Consider the following 27,231-nt stretch of genomic DNA (forward strand, 5'->3'; position numbering starts at 1 on the left):
ATATGCTTGCGTATTCCCAGCATAATTTATTAACCATTTATCATTCAGGCGAACAATTATAAATTATTATTCTACTATGTCGCGCTACTCTATTATTATTATAACAGAGTAGCGCAACATAAAAATCAGAAAGAACTAAGAATAAAATTTTGTTTTACTTTAGTTACAGGGAGTTGAATCATGCCAAAAACAAAAAGATTTCAAACCTCCTATCGAATGAATAACAGTAGAACACGAAAATTATCAAAATTTAAAGATTGCCAACTTCGAAAAAAGAAATAGTGTGCTAGTCTACGTTATAAAGTCAGTTTTCATTTGGTAGTTGTTCTGAAAAAGACAGACAGTGGCTTACTGCAGAATTTTGTAAAAAGAATCAAATCGTATTATAGTAGGGCCACACCTGAAAAGCTGATAAATTTCCATGGAAAACCTTATATGGATAGCTAATAAAAAGTAATCTTTGTTAAGCGTGTCACTTTTTTGAAATATATCTATATTTTAGTTAAAAACCGTCACATCAGAATAAAAAAGCCACTGCCTAAAGACATAGTTACAATAAAGAGCCTCAACTTCAATAGGCGAATGTCTGCAACCAAGACTATCTATACAGCGGAACACAAGTGCATTCATGAAGATGGGGCAAATACCACTGCAAATGCTGAGATGATTGTGTTTAGCGAAAAGGATGTGAACCACTTTGTAACACCACCACCTAAATTCTCACATGACTTGTGGGTGTTTGTTTCAACTGAACCTCAAATTTTCATTAAAAATTCATCAATCCTTACTGGATGGAATGGATTTTTCAACTATAGTATCACCTTTTACCAGAGTAATCAAGAAAACGTTTATATATTTGGGCCCAAACTGATACCGAAGCATCGGGCAGATAAGAAAATGTTTACTCCTCATCCGAGAATGCTGAGATTACGCCTTTTATGGCTGGTATCACATTGCACCGCACACGGTAACCCACACAACATATTTAGCGGTAGAGAAGAATACGCTAAAGTACTGTCAAAATATATTAAAATAGACGTGTTTACGATGCAACACAAACATATTTGCTCAAATACGTTAATACATCCGAACATAACAATAAAAAAAGGTGGATCTCCTGATATGAGAGACTACATGTTTTACCTCGCATTTGAAAATAACCTGTGCAAAGATTATATTACAGAGAAATTGTGGAAAATTCTGAAGGATGATAGCTTAGTTATACCCATAGCTTTGGGAGGGTTATCTATAGACGACTATATCTCTATCACACCACCCAACAGCTTTCTGCATGTTAAAAACTTTAGTTCACCCACAGCTCTAGCTGGGCATCTAAACTACATTGCTAAAAATCAAACGGCATTCCACTTCTATCATGAGTGGAGAAACAAGTTCCGTATCGATGGAAGTCATCAAGTTAAATTACAGGGGCAAAAAAATGGGAGCTATACTGGAGGTAAGTGCTATATAGTAGTAGTAAGTACTTTTTCGTTTGCATACTTATTCATTTTTAGAATTTCATTGAAGAAATCCATTTCGTGTTCTAAGATTGCAATTTAGCTTATTTTTTATTGATAACTCGCTGTTTTTTGCACAAGAAAACATTTATTTTGACAGCCCTCAGAAGCTATATGCCTAAGTGGTTTTGTGACTGTTAATGATGTAAAATTGTTAAAGGGTCTCAATTATCATTGCAAATTAAGATATTTATTTTGCTATGGTTTATGTCTTTTTAAATTTTTTTTAAATAATCAAATCTTTAAATATATACTAGAAATTCCACTGTCATACAGCCCACGACCAAAGTGATATTGGAAAAAAAGAAAGGGTACTGATGGTTGAAAAATGCAATATTAGCAGTCAAATAGGATAACTGCAATGGTAGCTGTAATGTACTGGGTGTGGGTGTTATTATATACAACAAATAGCAATAATGAAAGGAAAAGATTATATGTTTATATCTCTCTTCCTGCAAAAAGAGAAATGCAATATCGGCCAATATTAGAAGTAAAATGCACTGAGAAAGATTTTTAGAAAATCTGTACTACGTAACCATTGTTCTGTAGTCATCCAAACCTATATTTAATTATTGTAATAATCTTATTACAACCGTTAGAGAAAATATCATCGCCTTGCCCTTCACTTACACTGCGTTAGATTTTTAGAAAATCTGGATTACGTAGTCATTGTTCTGTAGACATCCAAACTTATAATTAATTATTGTAATAATCTCATAAGAACTGCTAAAAGATATCATCGTCATTTGCTTTACTGACACTGCGTTGGACATTAGTTAGAATGCAAAAGTATTCAAATATGTCGGCAAATGAAATTGAAAATGAAAAAAATGAAATCGGCAAGAATGAAACGATTTCTGTACTCCTATGTTAATTGCCGAAACTGTGAACTAAAGCTACTCTAGTTCAGTGGGTTCTTTAACAAGTCGTTACTTATCAGGAGACAAAACAAACACGTTCTCACTTACCGAGCTTCAAGCTGTAAGCGAGTCACTAGAAGATGTTCTTCTCTCAGTCTCGTGTTTTTCTCCTTACCTCCGGTCAAGCCGGAGTTGTAGTGAGACGATAATCTCACATCTTCCTTTGTTTGATGGAAACAAATTTCTCGCAGGGGAAGTTCATCTGGATTCTGGGAGATCCCGTGAGGTCTAGTCCTCTGCAGCCTGTATAGTCTGTAAGTAACTATTTGCTGATCTCCTGCACACTTACTTGCACATAGGAAAACATATTTTTCCCATAGTCTGGCGTCTCTATGAGTAGAACCTGGTAGTTCTACCTTACGCCTCTAGGGCGCTTTGATACTCCGGGTATTTATAGAAACGCAAAGTTTTGTGAAGGTTGCGGTGGATTCTGGAAATTACTCTTCAATAAGAGTTGAGAGTCTGGGGTCTCTCCCGACATTATTTCAAGGTTTAAAATGCAGTTTCACCAGAATCAAGTAACAAGTCCTCATCCGCAGTGTCCATGCTTTCTTCCTTGACAGCCCATGAACGGGGGTTTCTATGGCTCTGGCGGCAGGTTGCTCAGCACAGTCTCCTTCTAGAGTAAGGTCTCTGGCTACAATCGTCAGCTCAGCGCGGTCTCCCGTGAGCAGGTTTCCAACTGAAGTCGCCTGTTCAGCACGGTCTCCTGCAAGAAGGTATCCAGCTACAGTCACCTGTTCAGCACAGTCTCCTGCAAGCAGGTATCCGGCTACAGTCACCTGTTCATCACGGTCTCTTGCAAGCAGGTATCCGGCTACAGTCACCTGTTCACCACGGTCTCTTGTTGTGAGGTCTCTGGCTGTGCCTGGTGTCGCCCCGTTGCCTCCCTCCAAAAGAAGACCTTCGCTCTCGTGGTGGTCTCTCTCGTCGCCCGAGTCTCTACCTAATGCCTTACTGTTGTCCCTAGCGGGGATGGTGGTGGCAAAACGGTAGCAGCAGGTTTTCTCCAAAATTTCGGGGTCTGGGAAGCTTCCCGGGAACTAGGGGAGTCAGCTGAAGCAAAAACCTACCTGAGAGGATGAACTCTCTCATACTCTTGTTTCCTAGCACGGAGCTCTTTCTCTCGTCTCTCAAGTTCCTTCGGTTCAGCCTCGCACCATCTATCTAGTGTGGCACACTGTTCTCTGAGGGCCCACAACTCTCCCTCAAAATCAGTTTGCTAGTCAACTGAGTTTTGGTCGGAAACTATCCGAACATTCTTATAAATACAGCGGTCTTTCCTTGATTTAAAGGGACACTCGCTTTCAGCGTGATACTTGCCATCACATGTATGACATCGGCTTGGCCTGTTGCAATCACCCGCCATGTGCCCAAGTTTCTTACAATTATTGCATCTAACACGGGGGCAGGTTTTCACAAAGTGATCTGTTGAGCCACACTCATAGCAGCTGTCATCCCTTCTCCGGTATGAAGGACCATGACGCTTTCCCCAATGACTATTCCTGTATGTATGGTTTTTGGAGCCATCTGAATCACTGCTAAGACTGTAACGGTGCCAGCGATAGCGTGTTCCATGACTACCTTCACAGCTGCTAGAGCCATGCCTGTAGCCATTATGATGCCCATAGCGTTCTTGACTACTCTCACAACTGCTAGAATCACGTCTGTAGACAACATAACACCCGTTGCATCCTCGAGCCTTGTGACTGTCACTACTATCTCTATTATTTCGACGACAGTCTCGGACCTCGCGCCGTTCTACCTCACCAACCTCCTGTTTGACACACAGCTGTCTAGTAGCCCCCACGCTTGCAGCCTTCAAAGATGTACTAGCCCCTGGGATTAGCCTTATGGCTTCCGGTGTCGCACTAGGTTGAGCAAAAGAAGGTCGATTAAAACTAGGCTCTGCCGCGAGCATATTTGAGGCCTCTTGCGCTACATTTCTGGTCCAGAAAAGGTTTCTAAACCTCTCCCAATCCAGATTATTTTGGGCCATCAAATCTCTACTCAATCTTGTGTCATGTAGTTCATTCACGGCAATGACCAAAGCAAAGCTCTTCCGTGAATCATCATTCATGCCAAAATCAAGCTGCCTACTAAGCCGCTCTACTCTAAGGAGAAAATCTCTGTCGTCTTCTCCTGCAAGTTGTTTCGCAGAAACAAACTTTGGGTCTTGTTGTAGACGTTCTCCTCTCTTTCATAATGCCTTCTCAGCAGGTCCCAAGCCTGGTTGAAAGTTGAGTCTGGGTTATTAGACTCAAATCCCAACGATCTTAGGGTTTCCCTACCCTCTTGGCCTATGGCTTTTAAGAGTGCTAGTAATTAAGCCCTAGGTGTGAAGTTGGGGACTATGGCGGCCTCTTCCCTCACCGTCACCTCTCTCTCACCCATCTCAAAAGCCTTCATCTCCATACAGAGTGTAAACTCTTCGCTAAACCTTTTCTAACTACCAAATACATCGATAGCCAAAATATCTAGCACAGGGAAGCTAGCAAAAATGTTTGCACCCACCCTCCTTCCAGCCATTATTCTATATTAATTTAAAAAAATTAAATAGAGTTCACTGAACAGAAATAATAACGGATCAGTCAATTGATATCCGTTTGTGTATCTATTGGTAGTCACCACACCTCAATGCACCTCGCCGAGCGTCTACACACTCCACAATTGTCCAACACAATTCAATATACTCACCTCGACTTATCACTGTATTATCGTATTAATTTAGCACTACACTATCGTATTAATTTATCACTACACTATCGTATTAACTTATCACTACACTATCAAATTACCATATCACTCCACTATCGTATTAATTTACCACCACATTATCCTATCAACTTATCACTACACTATCGTATTACTTCTCTCCTGAAAGTAAACACTCGTGGTACTATGTGAACTAACGCTACTCTAGTTCAGTGGGTTCTTTAACAAGTCGTTACTTATCAAGAGACAAAACAAACACGTCCTCACTTACCGAGCTTTAAGCCGTAAGCGAGTCACTAGAAGATGCCCCTCTCTCGCGCTTTTCTTGCGCTTTTCTCCTTACCTCCGGTCAAGCCGGAGTTGTAGCAAGCCAATAATGCCACAAAAACCTTCGGCAATTCGACAATGCTATAGACTGGTGAAAAGTGCACGTTTTTTTTTCGTGAAACGCCCAAGACTATCGTTCTAATCTCTGTCGTCCGGCGTTTCAATTTCCGGTCTTAACTTTTATTAACTCAAGCTTTTCAAGCGTTTTGTGGCAACTTTCGTCCAAAAAAATCTGTCTATTTGTGTAGAATCCGATCAGATGGGTTAGTTTTAGGAATTTGCGGTAACTTTTCAAAGGCTTGGTAACATATTTAAATAGGTTTATATGTGTTTTGTAACATTATTATACTTAAATGACTTTGCTGAAAAGTAGTTAAATTTGTTGATAGGATTACGTTGCAAGGGTTTGGTGACGGCCGTTAATGGATAATTTTTTGGGAGTTGTGTGCACATGTGCATTTATCATAATTCTCCCAATCAATTGTTTCACTCTTGTTTGGTCGTGGGAAAACAATTTATGGAGTTTAAAGTAAATAGCAAAATTTAAGCACAAGGCTAAAAAGAACTGACTGCTGAAGCTGGAAGCTTTAGTTTAATTATGAAAGTAAAAACATAAACATCATAACCAAACACCTTCCGTTGATTTAAAAATAAATGTATCATTATTGATTGAAGTATGAATTTAATTTTGTTAGTTTATTTGGTTCATGGTCATCTAAACACAACGCTTGTTATCACATAACCATCAGCTAGTGAGTAGCCATAATTTCTTGTTATATCTTAAACATTTCTAGCATGTAAATATGCCTTGAAACTTTCTTCGTCGATTGAAAATAGCTCAACTTTTATTATTCTTTAAAAGTTTGAAAGTCGAAAAAAATAGACCTACGGGTAAACTTTGCCCAAAATTGGTATGCAGTCAGAAGTTATTTGTCAATAACAGCAAAATATGAAGCAGTATAAACAGCAATATGTATTTAAAGATAAACTTACATAAATTTTTTAGATTTTATCAAAAAGAATCGGTATTTTTTATCATTTTCGATTATTTTTAATGTTTGAAGTGATACGATTGTCAGGATATTTCAAGATTACAATCAATAAAACTTGATTGCGATTAAAGCTTTAACATCAATCGAAGGTGCGATTATGACACCTGTAACAGCAGAGCGTAGGGACCATTGAACTAAAAACCCCTGGAATGGCAATCACGCCACTTTTATGTTGATAATAATACGTAACGTATGCGCCATATTTGAAAGCTAATCGAATGCTAGTTCTGTTTGTAAGCAAACGGTGAACAATAACAGAAATGTACCTGTTGAATAGGTATTTTCCAGCTGGGTTTTAATGAAAACTCCTCCTACACAACGTTTAGAGTGCCCTGATAGTAGAAAACCTATTTATAACATATGGAGTGGGATATATCAAATGATAAGTAGATGTAAAATAGATTTTCGTGGACCATGTAATCCATACAAACTGTTGTATTACAAATGCATAAACCCAGCAAATGATATATTCAGGCAAATAACAACTGTTCCATTATATTAAAGTTTATATTACATATGCATAAATGCATATGGAAAAACTTAGCACATGAAGTATTTCGATAAAAACAACACATAGGTATGCTGCCAAAACAGAAACTGTTTTCAAGACTATGATACGAAAGTATTGATCTGCAACTAGCAGGATCCTGATCACATCGTCTGATGGACGCACCAATCCTCCATTGTTTTGTAGCTTGAGTAGAGTATAGAGATGTCGGTACTAGACACTTGACTTAGTGGTAACCAGCAACGGACGGCCAATGTCACGACAGCACTTTAGTTAGCTTTTGCATAATGTAGCCAGCTATATAGACTATAGTGTTACCTATAACAGAAATTTGACATCTGAAATCATTGAGTTCCACAAACTGTTCAACTTCTGGAGTAGCCTGTATGATGAGAACCTCGTTTTGAGCAGTAGCATTTCCTGTCTTACTAGCAACTGATTCTGCGCCGCAGTTGCTGATAAGTTTGCGAAAAGTAGCCTTAAACTGAGTAACAGTAGAATTATTAATCCAACCACCTAAACAAAAGCATCAACTATAACAATTACATAAAATCAACAAAAATGAATGTCTTACTCACATAAACATAGTACCCTTAATATACAACAATACAACTAATAAAATGAGCAAAAATAAAACAGCTCAAAATGCTACCATATCGCTAAGTAAAATGAAAATGTGGCAATTTTCACTGAAAGTCATTCATAACCCATTTTAGGCATAAAGCTTAAAAGTTGACTTGCAACAAAATTCACATTACCGTTATTTGATATGAAAAGATTCACCATGTCCTATTCTGTTGTGTTGTAGGTGCAAAATATGTAAAAAGGTGATTACAAGCTCTTAAAAGCTCGAAAATGAACTGAAAATCGCAGCCATACGAGACCGCCGTAGTTTGGATTCCCTTTCCAAAACGGCTCAAATGTGATGTAGTTGTGAGAGATGGTTTCTGTTTATACTTTCTTTCAACCCTATTCGTCGATATATTTTCACAAATATACTTCACGCATTCAATAAAACTATGTCTATTGTTCTTACGCGTCTATTTTATCGTCATCGTAATGCTGTCACTTTTAGCAGTGATATCTTATAACAATTCGGAAATGAAAAAACATTTACACAGTTAACAACGATAAAAAGGACAGAACAATTTATGCTTTGGACATTAAATCCCAGAAACGAAAATGAAGAATCACAGAGAACAGATCACACAACTGCTAAGCTGCAGACATATTCATAGGTACTTGCTGTGGCAGCTGTCACGGTTTTGCATGCTGTTTGAGGTTTCTAATTTTTTTTATATATATATCTATTTTAAGTTGAGCAATCTTGCAGCACTGTGCTTGACCATATAGTTTTAAATTCAATCATTGAAAAGTATCTTTCAACATTGAAATATATTACCTTTAAATTACTTCAGTCGAATGTTTTAACCTGCTGTCAAAACATGGATCATTGAAATGTTCGTTGCAGATAAGTGCTCAAAGATCAGGCTTATTCACTCTTCTGCGGTTGCGATACCATTGTAAATAACGAGGGTTCTCAGTTGCTTTGTTTGGAAATCTAAAAATTAAAATGAAATTGTAGTAGTTAGTTAGCAACAGTAGTAATAACAATAGTATTATTACTCTTATCTCCTTATTGCTAGCTATATCCAGGTACAACAATAAATAATATTATAGGCGCGATAAACATTTCCTTCAAATATAAATATTTAGAAATAACCTAATGTAGTAACCTAATCTAGTAATGTAGTTCCAAAATATTAATATAAAAAAATCCAAATTTAAATAATAAAAAACCTTCGTTCTGAGAGAAGAACATTTCACTCACTAGCTTATAAATTTATCTAATCACCGACAAAATACAGTCCAACTCGTACACTCAGTAGTGAAACTGATCGTCTCTCCCTCACCCAATGACTAGTGTAGTAGAACCAACTAGTGGCAGTACTAACTAGTAGAAGCACAACTAGTAGTAATCGTAGACTTGAGCAATAGTAATAGAACAAGTAGTAGAAGTGACTCACTTGTGAAATATCATGCCTTTTTCTTTAAAAGTCCATTCTTGTGGTTTTTGCAGTTCATGGAATAGCAATAGCGTTGTGAACCTCCAGCCTTCTCTCTCTTACATAAAAATATTAGTAGTAATCTCAGTAGCCTCTTCCTTTGATTTAGCGGTGTATTCGTGATCTTCCATATCTGTTAAACCTGAAATTAGACTTTTATCTCACTTTGAACACAATGAAATTAACTCAAACGCTACCTGAAAATGGTGTCGGCCAGATTTTCGTACTCGCAAATGACCTTTGCCCTTCCAGGGGTTTTTAGTTCAATGGTTAGGAACCATGGCCGTAATAATACACTTGCTGGTCACCACGGTCACAGGATCAAGCTTGCGAGAAGCCGAAACAGGCCCGCCCACTGGTACGAGCTCAGGCTACAAAGAGCAAGCCGATGGATCAAAAGAAGAGACCTAAGAACCGAGAGGATACTCATGTAAAAAAAAAAGAAAAAAACTGGCGGAGCCTAAGCTGCCACTAAAAGTAAAAAAATGAAAAAGATATCGTTCAAAAAACGGAGTCGTAGCGCAAATGCTCTCTGAATGTATGTTTCTTGATTGTCATGCACATGCATTTATATATTTATTTACTAAATATATATAAAATGCTACTTAGTGTGCAGTGTTGTTATTTGACAGTCTTGTAAAAGGTAAAGAAAACCAGCAGTTTCCTTTACACATCTGTAATTGCTAAGAAACCAACAGAATAGAGACACGCAACACTGCAACTTGAAAGCAATAACTGATTTTAGCTAATGACATCAGTTTGTCTTTGTTTGTCTTCTGATTATTTTAATCACAATCAAGTTTTTTTCACTTTAATCTAAAAATATCCTGGCAGTCAGATCACCTCAAACATCAACAATAATTGCAAATGATAGAGAAATGCTGTTAATTTTTAATAAAATCTGCTAAAGTTTTGTGTATTTTGTGTGTCTTGAAAATCAAAAGAGCTAATAACAGTAATTTTGTAGTAAAAGATAAGTATTCATTAGAATATGTCGCTCTTTAAAATGTTTTCAAATTTGTTCTTATCAATTTTCCAAGTTCATAATTTTGAGAAAAAACATGATATATTAGATAAAATGAATTATCAAATACTTTGGTAAAGCTAAGGAGCAATTGCTTACTGATTTTGAAGTTTTATGGGATGAGTGAGATGTTTCAATAATTAAATATTACTGCAAAATTCTGTTGCATTTAAACAAGTTGACCAAAACATGAAATAGTCAGTGGTTTTTATTATTACCACTAAAATGAGTCAGATTAAGCCAACAGTTTAGTGTACCTATTTCATTCAGGTGATCATGGCGTATCTCAAAGTAATTACATAGTGTCATCTCAACACCCATAGTTCTTATATTATTTAAATTTACAGTATTCAAACCTAAACATAAGTTTGTTAACCTCATTCATCAGTCAAAGATAATTTCTTTAAACTAAAAATAGCTGATTTTGGCTATTTTTAGTTTTTTTGTGAGTATAACTCAAGTTTGGCAAACAAAACGAAACTTAATTTAGACTGGAGCAGAATAAGTTTAGAGCACAGACGATTTTGTTTAAAACTTGGTTTCCATGGAAAATTTTGTACTTGATGAAGAAAATAGTACACAGTTGTCTTTTTAATATGTTCTGTTTATGTGTACCAATATTTGTAGATTATATGCAACGTATTTGTGACCTGTCATACGAACGTCCACAGCGTGTATGGAAAACCTTCAGCACAGACTACTCACCAAATCACTGTTTATACACGTCACGACCTGAAAACTATTGTTCCTTTTACAATTTCACATGCTGATGAAACAGTAAAATAAGCTACCGTTATATTATTCAATGAATTTAATGCTTGTTTGTGACTTAAATTCAACGAGGAAAGTATTAATAATACTTTTTATGCAATTGTGTAACAATACAAAATGAATAGATGATTAAATGGTTTTTGCAGTGTCTATTTAATAAAATAAAGGTGGTCATTTTGAGTTACCTAGAGTGCATATTTTTTCTTTGATAAGATGAGGCTGTTGTAGAAAAATTCTTGGCTTCATGTAATCACTGGTAGCTTTGGAATCAGCTGCATTAAATATTTGCTCATTTATGACACCAGGGTCAAATTTACAAGTTTAGTGCCCCACAGGTGTATTAGATAAGTTGCTCTAGACAATACTAAGTTCTGATAGAATACTCAAACTATGAAACTATAGTTTTGTTAGCTGCTTTGTGATACTCAATTCAATTATATATATAGTACTTTATTGGCAATAATTTCATTTCACAAATAGAAATGTTTTTCAAATTAGGCCATACAACAATCGTAAAACAAAAAAAAGGGAAAAAAGTAACAGTTAGCCATTAAAATTGAATAAATAGTCTGACAAATAGTGTTTAAAATGCCTTTCTCTGCAAGGAGAACGGATATTTAGCGGAAGATTGTTAAAGCAGCTGGCAATGACATTTTCAAAATGATTGTTAGTGATTGTATGCAATTTGTTCATATCAATTTGTTTAATTATGTTGAATCAATTCAACTCAATTAAATATTTGCTCATTTATGACGCCAAGCTTAAATATATAGGTTTGTTGGCTCACAGGTGTATTAGATAAGTTGTTTTAGACAATAATAAGTCCTGATAGGGTACTCAAACTATGAAACTATAGTTTTGTTAGCTGATTTGGGACATTGAGTTCAATTCTTTTGGTGAGCCCTACTTGCTTGAATAGGGCTGTGCATCAACAAAGAAACTATACGCAAATAGCAGCTATGTTAGCTGTATAATCCCAATAAACATCTGAATAATTCAACCAAAACCGAATTCAATTAATAATACAACATGCGAACAATCCGAAAGCAGTCAAATATTACACCATTATACATGTACGACAATTTTGATCTTAGAGTTACTGCAATGAGAAACATAAATGAGATGCTTTAGACTTAGAACACTAGCTTGAACAAATAACCTTATCAGGCATGTACCTCATCAACTACACAGACAAAGTAGCATCAAAGCTAAAGCTAAATAAGTACCAAATAAAAATTACCGTGAAACCTTTATTTGAATGTCTCCTTTATTTGAAAAAATTTGAGAATGGTTGAAAACTAGTCATCTTTTAATATATATCCACTTCCATATGACTGCCACTTTGACTTCATTAATCTTTGCGAACCCGTAATAGCGAGTGATCAGTAAAAAATTGTTCACAAAATTGTACTAATAATTACTCGGTTCCAGCAATAAAAATTAATTATCTCGTTGTTTTGTTCGTAATAAAGCCAATTTACAAGCTCTAAAGTTTTTGGTTATTTCTTTAAATTTTTGAAAACAACGCCAACGAAATAATCAAAAACTGTATCAAGCTAATAGTAGTTTTCGTTTAATGGTGTTTTGATACTTTGAATATGTGAAAAACGAATTACATGTACGATCCACTCCGTACCACTAGTTTTAGGTTAAAAGTTGCGCTTAGTGTGCATGCGGCTAAAAGTTCTTAATTATTTTTTGCGAATCGCAACACGCACAAATTTTGCTCTATTAGAAAAATTGTTTAGATGCTAATATTTACTAGGTCAGCGATGTCAAAAAGAATTGAGGTCTGAAGGTATTGCTGAAAGAGTTGAACAGCCAGAAAACAATAAAATGAGTTCAAATGAAAGCACCAATCAGAATACGACTGGTCAAGCAAACTATGCAAATATTTTGTTTCGAAAATTTTCATTTTAGTTCCTGTATATATTCTAAGTATGGTTTGTTTATGCCATTTGTTCTTTAATATAAATTTGTAGCAGTTTATTGCTGATTATTACATAATCTATGCATTTTCAGATTTACAACGGTGCTATACGATGCATCTATACAATGCTGATAACTGCTCTTCTATTGCACATAAAAAACAGTTTTGGCTGCAAACTGTTGCAATCAAGTAAATGAGTGCAATGAGCTTCTATGCGACAATGTTAAATATAATTATAAAATTAAAATATGCCTTCAAGTTCAAAATGAAATAAAACATTTAAATCTATATTATAGATTTAATATAGTATCAGGCTATAATATCATTGCAAGTTAATTGCAATAACTATCAGCTGGAAGAGATATTTCTCAGCTTTCCAACAAATATTTATTTAGAAATCTACGAAAAGTTGGAGATAAATTAGTAGAATTCTTGCATCAAAAATGGTTAATATCCCTCTTTTTGAAAGAGATTGCAAAATATATAGATTTTCACATTGCCCATAAAAATGTTTAATTTATTTTACCAAAATGCTAACAAGCCATTTGAAAAGTACAACGCCGCCTTATATTGAATGCCACATTTAATAGAACGCCACTATAGAGAAAGGGTTGAAAAATAACGAGCAATAGCATTCAAATTGAGGTTTTACGGTATTTTGTTGGACTAGGATTCACATAGTACCATACTTTTAATAAGCTTCGTTAAAAAACTCACGTTTATACCAGTGAAAATTGATCAAGTCTATGCGTAAAGCAAAATCAGTATACCTTGTGGGAGCTTATCGGCAAAACATGTTTAATCCACGGAACCCCAGCACAACCTATAAAAAATTAAATTTAAAGTGCCATAAATTATTAATTCAAAGCGCTATAAAAATTAAAATAGTTTTTTAATAATTAGTAGCCTACGCTAGCGTGGATTGCGCTTCGACAAATTTTAATGTAATCTAAGGTTATATGGTGTTGTCTAATTTACTGACTGTAATGCTGTTTTATTAAACAACTAATTAAATGCCCGGTTTTATACATTTAAAGCACATAAATTACATAATTTTTTTATTGTATATTTCAATACATCAGAGTCCTGGCTTTCGAATGAGCTATTGTTTGCCATGATGAGACAGACTTTGGTTGGTGTTTATAGGATTTCTCCAGAACTCTACCGCAAAAAAGTTTACTGGCATAGTCTCGAAAATTGTGGTGCCACAATTCTCATATTCGTTGTTGTGTGCTCTCACCGCTTATTTATCAACTACAAAAGTGACGATAATGACGCTAGTAGCAGGCGGAGGTAGGACAACTCCAGAGAACGAAGGAAGATGACAAAGGAATCAGTGTCATTAGTTCTCCATGTACATATTATTTCTATGATAAGTACCTCAGACTCCAAGAACCATACTATATTTTCCCGATGATATTATGCACTAGCTCTTTATTTTTAATGCGATGAAAAGGGTGACGACTGAGACTAATTAATTTCAAGCATTGCGTGATCTCGTGAAAGTGCGATTGACATTTAGTCCTACGGCCACGCAACCGCAGGTCATAATTTAGTCAATGTAATTTCATTACCTTTATCAACAGCAGTACATTTATTGAAGCATAATTAATTAACCCAGAACATGTGTTTGTATTGGTCGGGCATTAGCATGATCCCTGGCATTGTTGATTATCTAGAATCTTAGTTTATTATTAGCGCTCTCCGGGTTTAACAGCACCGATTGTCACAGAAAAACGCAGCCTCAATGGCAGCGAAAGGGATCGACGACCTAAGGCTAAATGAGAATTATGACGCCACATTTCGAGTACCTGAACCAGTGTTTTTTTTTGCAGGACGTACTTTTGACACCCCGTTTTTCATAATTCTATTATTCTTTGTGTATTAAATATTGGCTCATTCGAAAGCCAAGAATCTGATGTATTTAAATATATAATAAAAAATCATGTAATTTATGTGCTTTATGAATGACAGACAAACTTGATTTTTTACTTAGAAATAAGAAAATTGTGTGTTTTATTTAACTACAGAACACTTACATGGGTAATTAATTTATTGTACCAAATTAAAAACTTTTTACTATTATCTTTGGTAACTACTTTTCGCAATAATTGTATTAAACATCTAACAATTATTTTGGAAAGCGTCCAATTAAGTCAGTTAGCTAGATAGAGTTTCAGTCTAATAATCTGCATGTCATCAGTTTTGGTTGTCTCATTGATTGCAAGAACCGCATTTGGTGGTTGCACATACTTTAGACATTTAAAACAAATTCTGTGGTGATAAAAATAGAACAAGAGGCTTTGACATTCATAGTGAATTTTATCATTTCTGACAAATTAATATTGGTTAAAAGTCACATTTTATAGATGGTAAATCTGTGTCCTTTAAAATGAATCCAAAATGAGATTGATTTCAAATAAAAGAAATCTAATCTTTTCAACCTGAGCCACTTATTGCGTGCCTCTATTCTGTCTGGTCTCTTTGCAAACTTTCATGTCATAACCACATTGAGAGCAGATCTGAGTGGTTTAACAGCAATCAAGCTTAGTCGATGTTAAAACCTCCTGGCAGTCAGATCACCTCAAAGATCACAAAAAATCGTAAATAATAAAAAAGATCAATACTTTCTAATTAAATCAATGAAAGTTTCATGCGAGTTCATTTCCAAGTATATTTTTCTTATATCAACTGGGTTTTTAGTAAACTTTATTTCAACGATTAAATGTTAGCATGCAGCCCTATTTGTCTTGTTCATTTGAAAAAGCGACAAGATTAAATGCCTTTTCTGTAATATTCTACTAACTTATGAGCAGACATGCCTTTATTGTATTTATATTTTAACGGAGTGTTGAATTCACATGCAGTACAACAGAAAACCTGCATAAAAAAGAAGACAAACTTGTATTCAGTTACCACGCTAGTCTATAAATAAAGAATAAAAAAACCTTTTTATTGTCGGAATTGAAAAAATCGGTTTTAACCTGGACTGCATCATGGCCAGATGTATTTTCAAAATTTTGCTGCAAATTTGCTGGTCTACAAAAGACAACCATGGGAGAAAATGAGCAGGCTTATTTCACATACAGAAATAACTAAATTAACTGTTATAAAGGTGATTGCTTTAGAATTTTTGGTCCAAAGTTTTTGTGCAAAGTTTTAAAAGTTTCCAAATACTAAGTTTGATGAAGAGGTTGGCTCACATTATTATGGCACTCCCAATCTAGATTATACTGTACTGAAGTACCTGAGTAATCTTTTTGTTACGCTAGCTTTAATGCCTAGCTAGATAATTTAATTTTAATTTGAAACCTGTTTGTTTTTAGTAACTAGGAAAGTAGGACTACAGAAGCGGGCAGCTAAAGTATCTGCAATACTTTTAAACTGTGTTCCCTATATTTGAAACTATAAGCTTCTATGTTTAACTTTATTGTTATTATCGGTAAGGACAGCAACAAAAAATTATAATTTCAAAGTTCATGATACAAATAATACTAAAATTAAATACTTCCTGCGGTACATTTTTATTTCACAAAAAAACAAAATTATATTTTTAAAAAATACAAGTCTTAATTTTGGACTTTTACTGGCTTTTTAACAAAGTTTTGAACTATGTGCAACTTTAGTATTAGCAAAGATAAGACTGCTATTTTGTACTTCAGATTATCTAGACAAGCTAGAGAACCCAATTGATGATATATTTCTATATAAAGTTTTAGTCTAACAAACCGGCATTTAGTATAAAGCTCACTTATGCACTTTTCCATTGAAAGATGATCTTACACAACTCTTTAGTTGATTTTATTAGAAAGTATCCGTATTTTTTTGTTATTTGCAATGATTTTCTGATGTTTAAGGTGGTCTGACTGCCAGGATGCTTCAAGATAAAATTTGATCCTGATTAAAAGCTCAGATCAAGTGAAAGTGTGATTACATCATCAATAGTTACAAAGAGACGGACAAAATAGAGACACGTAACACTGCAATTTAAACACAACAGCCGATATCAACTCTCGCAATGATAAAAATTTTTGTGTAGTTGAAATAAATTAAGAGAGAAAATAGAAGCAACTATAAAGATTTTCAAACTTTATCAAACAACTGTAACTTTTAAACTACATATCATGAGGAAAATGTTTTGCGCAGGACAACTAAATTAAAAATAGATAAAACAGCTGTAAAGGTTTTCAAACAACTGTAAGTTCAAAATTTCATAACTTGAAAGAAGTGTTTCGTTGAAATAAATTAAAAAGAAAGATAAAAATGTAAAGTATTTAAATGTAAAAGTGAACTCATTAGAAAGTAATGGCTAAATATAGTCTGTTTTGCTACGATTACAATCAGAAACTGTTTGGTATACAATTATATGATTTCAGTTCGTTTCAGTGTTGGCATGCAAAAATTGACATGCAAAATATCGTAAGTTATAGATGTACATAGAGTGGTATAAAAACCCATAGTCATTATCTAATGCAATTACCTTCGGTTAAAAATCATCATTCTTAAAAATAGCACCAAAATACTATATGAACCTTAGTAACTATAGGTACCTACAGTAAAGGTATAAACACACTAGGCGATATTTAGAGCGATATCGCGCTGCGTGGCGCTAATCTGCGCTAGAATTCACCCAGCGTGCTCAACCAGAGCGATAACGCTAGACTTTCTCTGCACAACTTTATTGCTAGCGAGATGCATTTCGATTGGTTGGATTTTACCAGAATGCAATTTTATGGCGGGTAATTATTTCTTATCGATGTTCACCAACGTACAGCAGCGACAATTTGCTATTTTGTTAATATTGAAACATCTTCAGAACGAGCACTGTATTGTTCATAAATTTAATAATAGCACGCCCAGTCATGTGCACCATAACAAACAAAAATTACAAAAAATCCAAGTTGAAAACCAACATTTGGAATCAATCGTTGCACAGGTTGACCATCTTGAGAACGGTAAATATTCAATACATTAGGCCTAAATATAAAAAACCACTACAAAATAAAATATGTATAAAAATAGTGAAAAATATTACAGTTAAAAATGCAATAATCGTTTTTCTTATGTCTCCTTGTAGTGTAGGCAGTGTACAATCCGTGAAAGTGAGATAGGTTTAATAACAAATGCGTAAGTTGTTTACGTTGTCGCCTAGACGGCGCCATATTGACTGACCTAAATTTATTAACAACTCCGAAGAAACTAATGATACAGAATTTTATTGGCAGTTTGTGGGCGTGCCCATTATATCGCTTGCTAGTGAATCGCTCAAGTGTGTTTATGCACATGCTAGCGATATCTCCGCCCTCCTCATGACGCTCGCGATAAAATCGCCTAGTGTGTTTACACCTTAACTTTAGTGCATTTTGTGGTTATGATCTGCAAGACAGGTATTACTATGTCCTACGTGCTGCATTCTTACCTTTGAGACAGGCGAGCAACCTAAACGGTGAATTTAACTTTAACGAATTAAAGTTATTAAGCACATACTTAAACACATAAATTATTTTTAACATGTATTTTAGTAAACTTCCAACTTTTAGCAGAAACTTTAAAATTTAGGCAAATTGTAACAATTATACCAAATCGCATTTATTTTATCAGATATACCGGATAACAGGTACGGATAACTCGCCATGATGAGTTCAGTGGCGTGTATATTTTAATAACATCTATAATTGATACACTAATCTCCAAATTTCAAGTTCGAGATAAATTATTGTTGATATCCTGGGGCCGAACAAATTTGCCCTAATGAAAAAAAGACAAAGAAGCATCATGTTGCATATACTTAGGTTCAAAAATATTTCAATATAGTTATCGTATGAGAAGAATTGGCCTTGACCACAGATATAGTAATCAAACCTTTCAAAAATTATTTCTTAACAGGGCATCACAATGCATGGCCACATCGGTAAAATAATTAGCATGCGCTATAGCTATAGCTGAAATGACAGATCCACAAAAATACTTTGAAAAAAAAAAAAAAATTGTTTCCTCATCCCGGTTAACCCGTGTGGGTGGTAATTTCTGCTCTAACTCGGGTCTCCCACCAGAGACCTGGGAGTTTGAGCATACGCCACAAGATCTTAGCTGTTCCCACATAGCCCCACGTTGAGGTTCACTGATAAAGTAGCACTGTATGAGGTCCGTGTTATCAGTCCGAGTCCATTTCTTCCGTTTTGAACCAGTAGCCCATTTTTCACTGCCTTGTCCTGGTTCAGCTACAGGCAGCGCGGACCTTGTTTGACCAGGCAACGTCCGATATATATATATATATATATATATATATATATATATATACATACATGTATATACATACATGTATATACACGTAGATAAATGATAGACTGTTAAATTTTTAGAAAATTTTTTAACCAAAGTGTTTTGGGCTTTTTTGAAACAGAATAATTGCTACTGTGAAGTCAAATTAGCTACCAGTCTAAAACACTTTATTTTTAAAAGTCCAACTCAATTGTAACAACAATGAAATATTTGACTCATATTGATACGATACCTACAATGTAGACTTAATTGCCATCTTTGCGTTCGAGCACGTCCAGTAACAGATTGAGTTACTTAGGATATCACTGTTCATGACGATATTTGCAAGTATTCATAAACCTGATTAATAAACATATTGTCAGTGTGCAGGCAAATTATAGAGCTATACTATGTTAGTGCTTAGTACATTTTATTGGTCAATAAAACACGCGGTGATATCGCGGGTTTTTTAAAAACATCTGCGGCGTGCAACATGAAACTGCACTAACATCTTTGCTTTGGCACGCATCAAGTAACATATTGGGCTACTTAAGATATCACTGCTTGTGATTGATTTTCCATCAACACAGTAATAATGAAGAGAAACTTTGGTGCGTTTTGACTCAAGCCATTTTGCTTTTTGAAACTAGAAAATCGAGTCGACTCTTTCCTGATGACAGTAAAAACTCGATTCAATTCCTTTTGGTTAGATGTGCCGAGTAATTACAATTCTACAGTAATAAAATGACACCAGAGAATTAATTATATTCAATTCATTTGTGAGATTAGCCTTAAAACTTGCTTGAGCAAACATGTTGATTGGAGTGCTCTATCTCTGCATTATAGCTACAATAAAATTGTTCATTTTATAATCTAGATTATCCAAAGGATATCTGTTCAAAATCCTTATTCATGAAAGCTGAATATGCATTAATCGGTTTTAAACAGACAACTTTCATGAATATTTAAACTATCAACAATTTTTTTAATTTATTTTGTGTTGAAGAAAGGTTTCATGCTAGCACACTCCGAAAAATATACAGGCTTATTGGTGTACTTCTAACCACTGCTCAAATGTTACATGTAAATTGGTGCATATGAATAAGGCAGAGATTTTCTGCAGTATTTGTTGAATAGATTTTGACCTTGTGATGTCTGCCGTTTTGAGTAAAAAGATATGTAGTGCGGTGACTAAATGTTGGATTGTATTATAATGAAGGCCAAAAGAAGCGATTTTGTCTTGCGTTCATGCGTTGACTAAGCTTTGATAGAATTGACATCTCATGTGGTAGGTCTTGAATTTGCTGAATAAATGATCTTTATATGTTACAACATGGAACTTGCATCATTAATGTTTTTGTTTTACAATCAGTTATTTTATTTTCTAATATCAAAATCAATGCTGAAAAAATATAATATTATTATATTAATACAAATAAAATTGATTTCAAAACGCTGTCAGTTAACCATAAGACATTAGTACTATTCAGTTTATTGGCATCAATCAATATTTAAATATGGTTTCAGAAACTTACGTTCAGTTTTGCAACCAACAAAAGCATATTATTTCAAGAAGTCTTTGCTCATTCTTGCACATTTAATTTTTCAAATGTTATAGGGCTAAAAGCCATCTTTCGTCTAACTACAAGAAAAACAAAGCTAAGTGTTTACATGGAAGAAAGTGGTGGCATATACAGCACTGTAAATTTTTCTTCTATCTAAATAACTGAATCACAAACTGGTTATACATAGTATGTAAGCTCACCCTCACAACATTATTAATACAAGGTGGTACATGTACCTAGTAAGCAAATGTACATCTTTGACTGTTTTTCGAAGTCATGCAAAGAAGGTACAGTAGTAAAAAATTAGACCTGGGGATGTCGATGGATCAGGTATGTGCAGTATATTTAGATTAATACGTAGCACTGAAGCTAAGCGCGCATACTGTATATAGAAACAAAAAGTCATGACTTAACTTCACAAGTACTAGGCCTACTCTACTACACCAGACATGACTGGCCTAAGAAAAAACATTTGTGCAGTCCTTTAGAGGTTGATTTGCAACAAAATTCACAATACAGTTATTTGACATCAAAAGATTCACCATGTCTTACTTTGTTGTGTTGTGGGTGCAAAATATGTGGGAATGTGATTACAAGCTCTTAAAAGCTAAAAAACGAACAGTCAATTGCGGCCACACGAGACCGCCATAGTTTGGATTATCTTTTCAAAACGGCTCAAATGTGACATAGTTGTGGGAGGTGGTTTCTGTTTACATTTTCATGCAACCTTATTCGTTGAAATATTTTCACAAATATACTTCACGCATTCAATAAAACCATGTCTATTGTTCTTACGCGTCTATTTTATTGTCATTGTAATGCTGTCACTTTTAGCAGTGATATCTTATAACTCATCGTAAAAATTGATTTAATTTTCTAACCTTACCTCGAAGGAGTACATATCATTGTATGATAATCAAGACGAGCCTGTTGGTCACCTGTGATAATCGAAAAGTGCTGCAAAAATTATTTGCGAAGTATTGGGTCACATGATCAGATTACGACTTGACGATTGGATCAAGCCGAAACAAAACTGTAAAGTAGCGAGCAACTGCATGTATATTTGATATGGGGTCTTCGGGAAAACCCGAAGTGTTTGTCATAAACTAGTGCTAAGATAAGTTTTATATTGGGCTTTTTATTGGCCTTTCAATTCACCTGAGAACATCACGTGACAAGACAATAACCAAACTGTCATGACTACGTCAGAGAAATAAACAGATTCCAATCAAAGGCGGCTTTTCGTTTTTGAGCTTTTAAGAGCTTGTAATCACATTTTCACATATTTGGCACCTACAACACAACAGAGTAAAACATGGTGAATCTTATGATACCAAATAACTGTAATGTGAATTTTGTTTCAAGTCAACCTTTAAATAAACTGCTTACTTGCTAAACCAAATATAACTTGACAACTTTAGCTTCCGCCATCTTGGTTCAAAAAAGTTTGCAAAAATGATTGTATTTGTTTTAAACATTCTAAAACACAATAACTCGTTACGTACAATGATTGTTCGTTAAAACACTAGTATTTCTACTTAACCAAAATTCACTGCACGAAATGAGTGTCAGCATTTAAAAACTCAAGTTGACTTGTGATTTCTTTTTTAAAAATTTCAATGAGTACGATTCCAAATTGTTTTTAACTTGCCTGCTATAAAGTCTGACAGAAAGATAATGGTTACAATCTGTTTTGCAGTTTCTTTCCTGATGATTCTAATGAAGAACTACTTACCTGCTATCATTTGATTTTAGGATACAAAAGTATTACTCATGCCATAGACTTCTTACATTTAATATATCAAATTTTATGTAATATGATTGTCAGATTTACCTCATAAGAAGGTACTCAGTTTAAATATTTTAAGTCAGTCTATTTATACTGAGGTGGTTAACTAAAGCGGTGACGCTGGTGATTCACGGAATAAGGATGGTCTGTGAGCTTCACAACATTTGATAATGACAATGATCTGTCTTAAAGGAAATTCTGCACACACGTATGAAGGTCAGCAGAGGTTTCTAATCAGGACTTTTTAACTTTGAAGTGGTTTTACTTTTGAGCTATTCTGCAAAACTTTTTTTTAAAAGATTTGTTTAAATTCATATATTTCGATTTTGTAACAAAATGATTTTATCACCGCTTGCTTGATCTTTCTTCAATTAAAACTAAAATTTTGTTTGATTAATAAAGTTTATACTGTAATTAATAGACATTTACTTTTAAAAATGTGGGTGGCTGTTGGTACGAAAGACACAGAGAAGCTAATTTGAACGAGTACTGGAATGACAGGGTCAAAAAGAATCTTCGAGGAGTACAGTTGGAAACTTGGAAACAATCTCTGTACCTAAAACCAGTTTCGCTGAAACTGAAAAGATAACTGCTTTCATTATAAATTTTTATATCTGAGTTATGTTACTCAAAACCTTTTGTTACTGCAAGAGTGTTTGGGTTTGTTTTAAATAACAATTCCTATTTTATAAAAGACTCACTCGTGGCCATACCAAAACTTTATAGGTTTTTACCAATCTTCTGACAGCTATGGCATCCAGCTTAGAAAACAATTAATAAAACTGCTAATTATCATAAACATGCTGTGTACATATTAAAAAAAAATTAATTTTCTTTATTTTAGATAGTTAAAACAATTCAAAATTATTAAATTTATTTTTTTCTATGTGCAACTTTTAAGATTTTCTCAAAGAAAAGCTTTTATATTAGTTTATACTATATTAGGTCTTTTTGATTTGTTTTGTGTCAAGGTCAAGGATTTAAACAACAAATTACTACATTTTACTAATAATTTTGTTTTATATCTAATTTTGCATTTACTAGCAAATGCTGCCTGGCATCATCAAAATTGAAAGTAATATTTTTTTCATAAATTTTCTTATTTGCAAAGTGATGAACAAAAATCATAATAAAAGCTATAAAACTTAAGCTATATAATCTGCGCTAGCAGAACTAGTTAGCATGCAGCTATTAGTTTTCAAAAAATTTCAGAAGCCTTTTGAGACCAAGAGTTAATATGGTTAGCAAAGGTGATAAAACTGGTTTCCATTTCAAACGTTTCAAATGGCTGAGTGCGATATTTTAAAATTTACCCATTGTATATGTTCGATGCGAATATTTCTTGTTTGCTTAGTTGATTGTTTATCTATGCTATAGATATTTTTTAAAGTATTGTAAAAAGAAAATTTTTATTTCAAAATGATGAGATGTAAAAACAGTTTGTTGGTTATATACATACCTAAAGGGTTTTCTTCTGCATGACGCTTTGCAGACAATATGTTGCACATGCAAATAATTTACAGTATTTACACCCTTAACGAGAGAATTTTAGTTACAAACAATGTTTTTAAAAGGAAACATTGCAAAGTTTTTAGCTGCAACTTAGCAAAACTTTAAAAACGTCCAACTGTTTCACTTCATATGTTTATTAGATTTTTTGTTGTTAAGTATTTAAATGCTTTGGCATTGCAGCGTAAAAGTATGATAGCAAAGGCTGCGTCCCACAAGGTACTCAGTTATTAATATGTTGACGTAAGAAAATTAAAGTATCATATCTGTATGAGTATGATAAAGCTATGATGTGCACCTAAAGATCTAATCTACAGATTAGTTGTTAGAACAGATCTACATGTATATCTTCAAATGATGATATCCTCTTGCTAAAAGCATAATATTGCGAAGTCAACAATAAGCTTTCTATGTAACCTTAAAGAGAAGATAAACGCATGAACACTGGATAAAGTAAACAAAAGTGATCCATCAAATTGCTACATCAAAAGGTTTTAATATGTTTTAAATAAAAAGTTTTTAAAGCACTTGCGCGACGCTAAAGAGCATGTTATATTCTATAATTAGGCTGTACCAAACTGAGATTGGGAAACATTGATAATATAAACCTTGTCGCTGTCCAAAAGTGTCATACATTAACTACACGTGTAAGTACCTAAACACCATGTACTTTTGGGCCCATAAAGCGGTAGTTCACTAATGTATATCATAATCTCACTTGGTTCCTTTATCAGCAGTTATAGGTACCCAACATGGTATATATGTTAATCTATCGTTTCTCTGTTTCATTGATATTTATTTACTGAACATTATTTTAAAAATGCTTCACTTTCTCATCACTTATGCATTATATTGGACATCTTATAATCTTACAAATAGACAGTTTAGTGAATAATGACCAAAATATTAGCGCTAGTAATACAAGTTTTCAATAGTAGTTACAAGTTTATACCTAAAACTCTGGTGATGAAGCTCCTCTCTCTCGGGACATCAATCTTCTTCACATGCGAGCCAGCAGAAAGGCTCAAACAGCTTGTTTCGTATATCTAAGAGCTGCAATTAAAAGCTCTGCTAAACCTAGTGTTAGTTGAGGAAATAGTGATATTAGAAATATTAAACCCATGCTAATAAGCAGTGTGTTTGCGTATTTTGTGCATTCGCTAGTGCACCAAACCTTTTAGAAAATCTAAACTAAAGTTTAGACACAAACTCTACAATAAACCAGAGCAATGAACTTCATTTATATGCGCAGTTAATCTATAAAACCCAATTGCAACGTACTCATAGTTCATTTGCATCAGTGTTTGTTTTCCAAAAAAACTTTCTAATTGATAAAGGGACAACAATTTTTTATTCAAAAGTGGGCCAAATCTTTGAAGCATTGAGTAGACCCTGTGTGGAAGCACTTGAGTAGCCAGTTCTTATGTTGATAACTTGCATTAGCTCTCATTCTTTCTTAAAATTAGCATGATATAATGCAACGATCCTAATTATTATGCTAAATTGGAGACTGATTATTAGCTAAAATCCCTACTTATATGCAATATCCTAAATTGAGAAAAGCACTGTGTTTTAGCAATGCTTACTCTTTGATCATCAACTCAAGTTGGTAAGTCACTTGAATGAGATATTACAATCATCCTCTCTACAAGGTACTTAAAGTACTTATATCTTAATAATATGTTATCATTTGTTTGTTAACACGTTTGTCCATCTTTTGATAAACTATTAGTGGAACGAGCTTTTTCAAGTTTTATTACAAAGTTTTTTGCATTTCTATTTATTTATTAAATAGACATTTGTCTATGCAACTAAATTATTCATTTAAATATGTACCTTTTGCATGTTTACTGTAATATATATTTATTGACAATAATGTTGGTGAAATTTGAAGGAACAAAAACACGCATAAATGAAAGTATATATAATATAATATAATTAATATATATAATTCAGTATATATAATTTATCTAACAACATTGCTTTTTTTGATAAAAGAAGGATAATGATAAAGCTATTACAACTTGTAAAATGGTGAAAGGGCTTCTCCACTAGTCTTTGAAAATTAAAGATACGAATGTAGAAAAGTTAAATGAACTCTGTCAACTAGTAAGATTGCTGATTTTTATTTTCCTAACAGCAGATACACCACTTTCAATGAGTAGTCATAGCCTTTCCACTTTTTCCACCAAATTCCTCGAGAATCTGAGCTATTGCTTTCTAACCAGAGGCCATTTAAGTGACATTGACCGCAATCCGTAAACCACCAGCCACCTGAAAATATATAAATAACAATTATGCAGCTAATTTTAGTTAAGGTTATAGTTAAAGACTTAATTTCCACCTCCAAGTGAAGCTAATTATTGTCCCTTTCAGCATGGGTTTTGCCAGTACAGCGCACCAACAGCATACGATTAATCTAACATGCAATGTTTTTACCTTATGAAATTGAACTTGATGATTTTTTCCCCTCATCATACAAATCTTATTTCACTATATAAATTCAAAAAAATTTTAGCCAGAGTTCTAACTTGGCACTCAATGTGCTCGTTACATACATCATAATAATAAAGATGCCGAAATGCTGTCCGCTCAAACTATTTTCACACCGCCTGAAAGAGACACGATGACCAACCTTTTTTAGTTCAGCAATTCTCGTGTGTAAAACTGTAATATTTTCCTTTTAAAACTTGTAGCAAAGTTAGAGTTGCAGCTCTTTTAAACGAAAAGTCTGTGGTCAGACAACTTCTCTTAACCTTCTAACAAAAACCCACTTCCTTACGAAAACAGCATCGTTTGGGCTTTTTTGCCGAGTTAGCTCACAATAAGGTTTTAGACAGGTCCACTAAAAGTTATAATGAAGGCAAAGACAGAAACTGATAAATGACAAAATTTTAGTGATAAAAAGTTGAAGGCAAGTAAAATAATTAAAAGTACATACTAAAACTTAACTTTAAGTGTGTGCGCTTAGTAAGCTAAAATTATTTGAGATGAATTCAAAGTTTATGTTATACGTACATGTACTTCTGTCTTGAAAGTAGGAACTCCCTACAGTATGTACTGAACATGGTACATTATAATGTTACATTTTGTTACAGATCATAACCACTAAAGACACTAAAATCAATAAAGTTACTATAGGTAACTATAGTTACTAAAGTTAGCATACTATTTTGTTACTAATTTTAAATATGTACAGCACTTATATAAAATTTTGACAACTTCCAGCGGGAGATGTTTGCATTATATAATTATTATGGTTTCTATACCCCCGCAT

Source organism: Watersipora subatra, chromosome 4 (genome assembly GCF_963576615.1).
Source record: "Watersipora subatra chromosome 4, tzWatSuba1.1, whole genome shotgun sequence".
NCBI lineage: Eukaryota > Metazoa > Bryozoa > Gymnolaemata > Cheilostomatida > Watersiporidae > Watersipora > Watersipora subatra.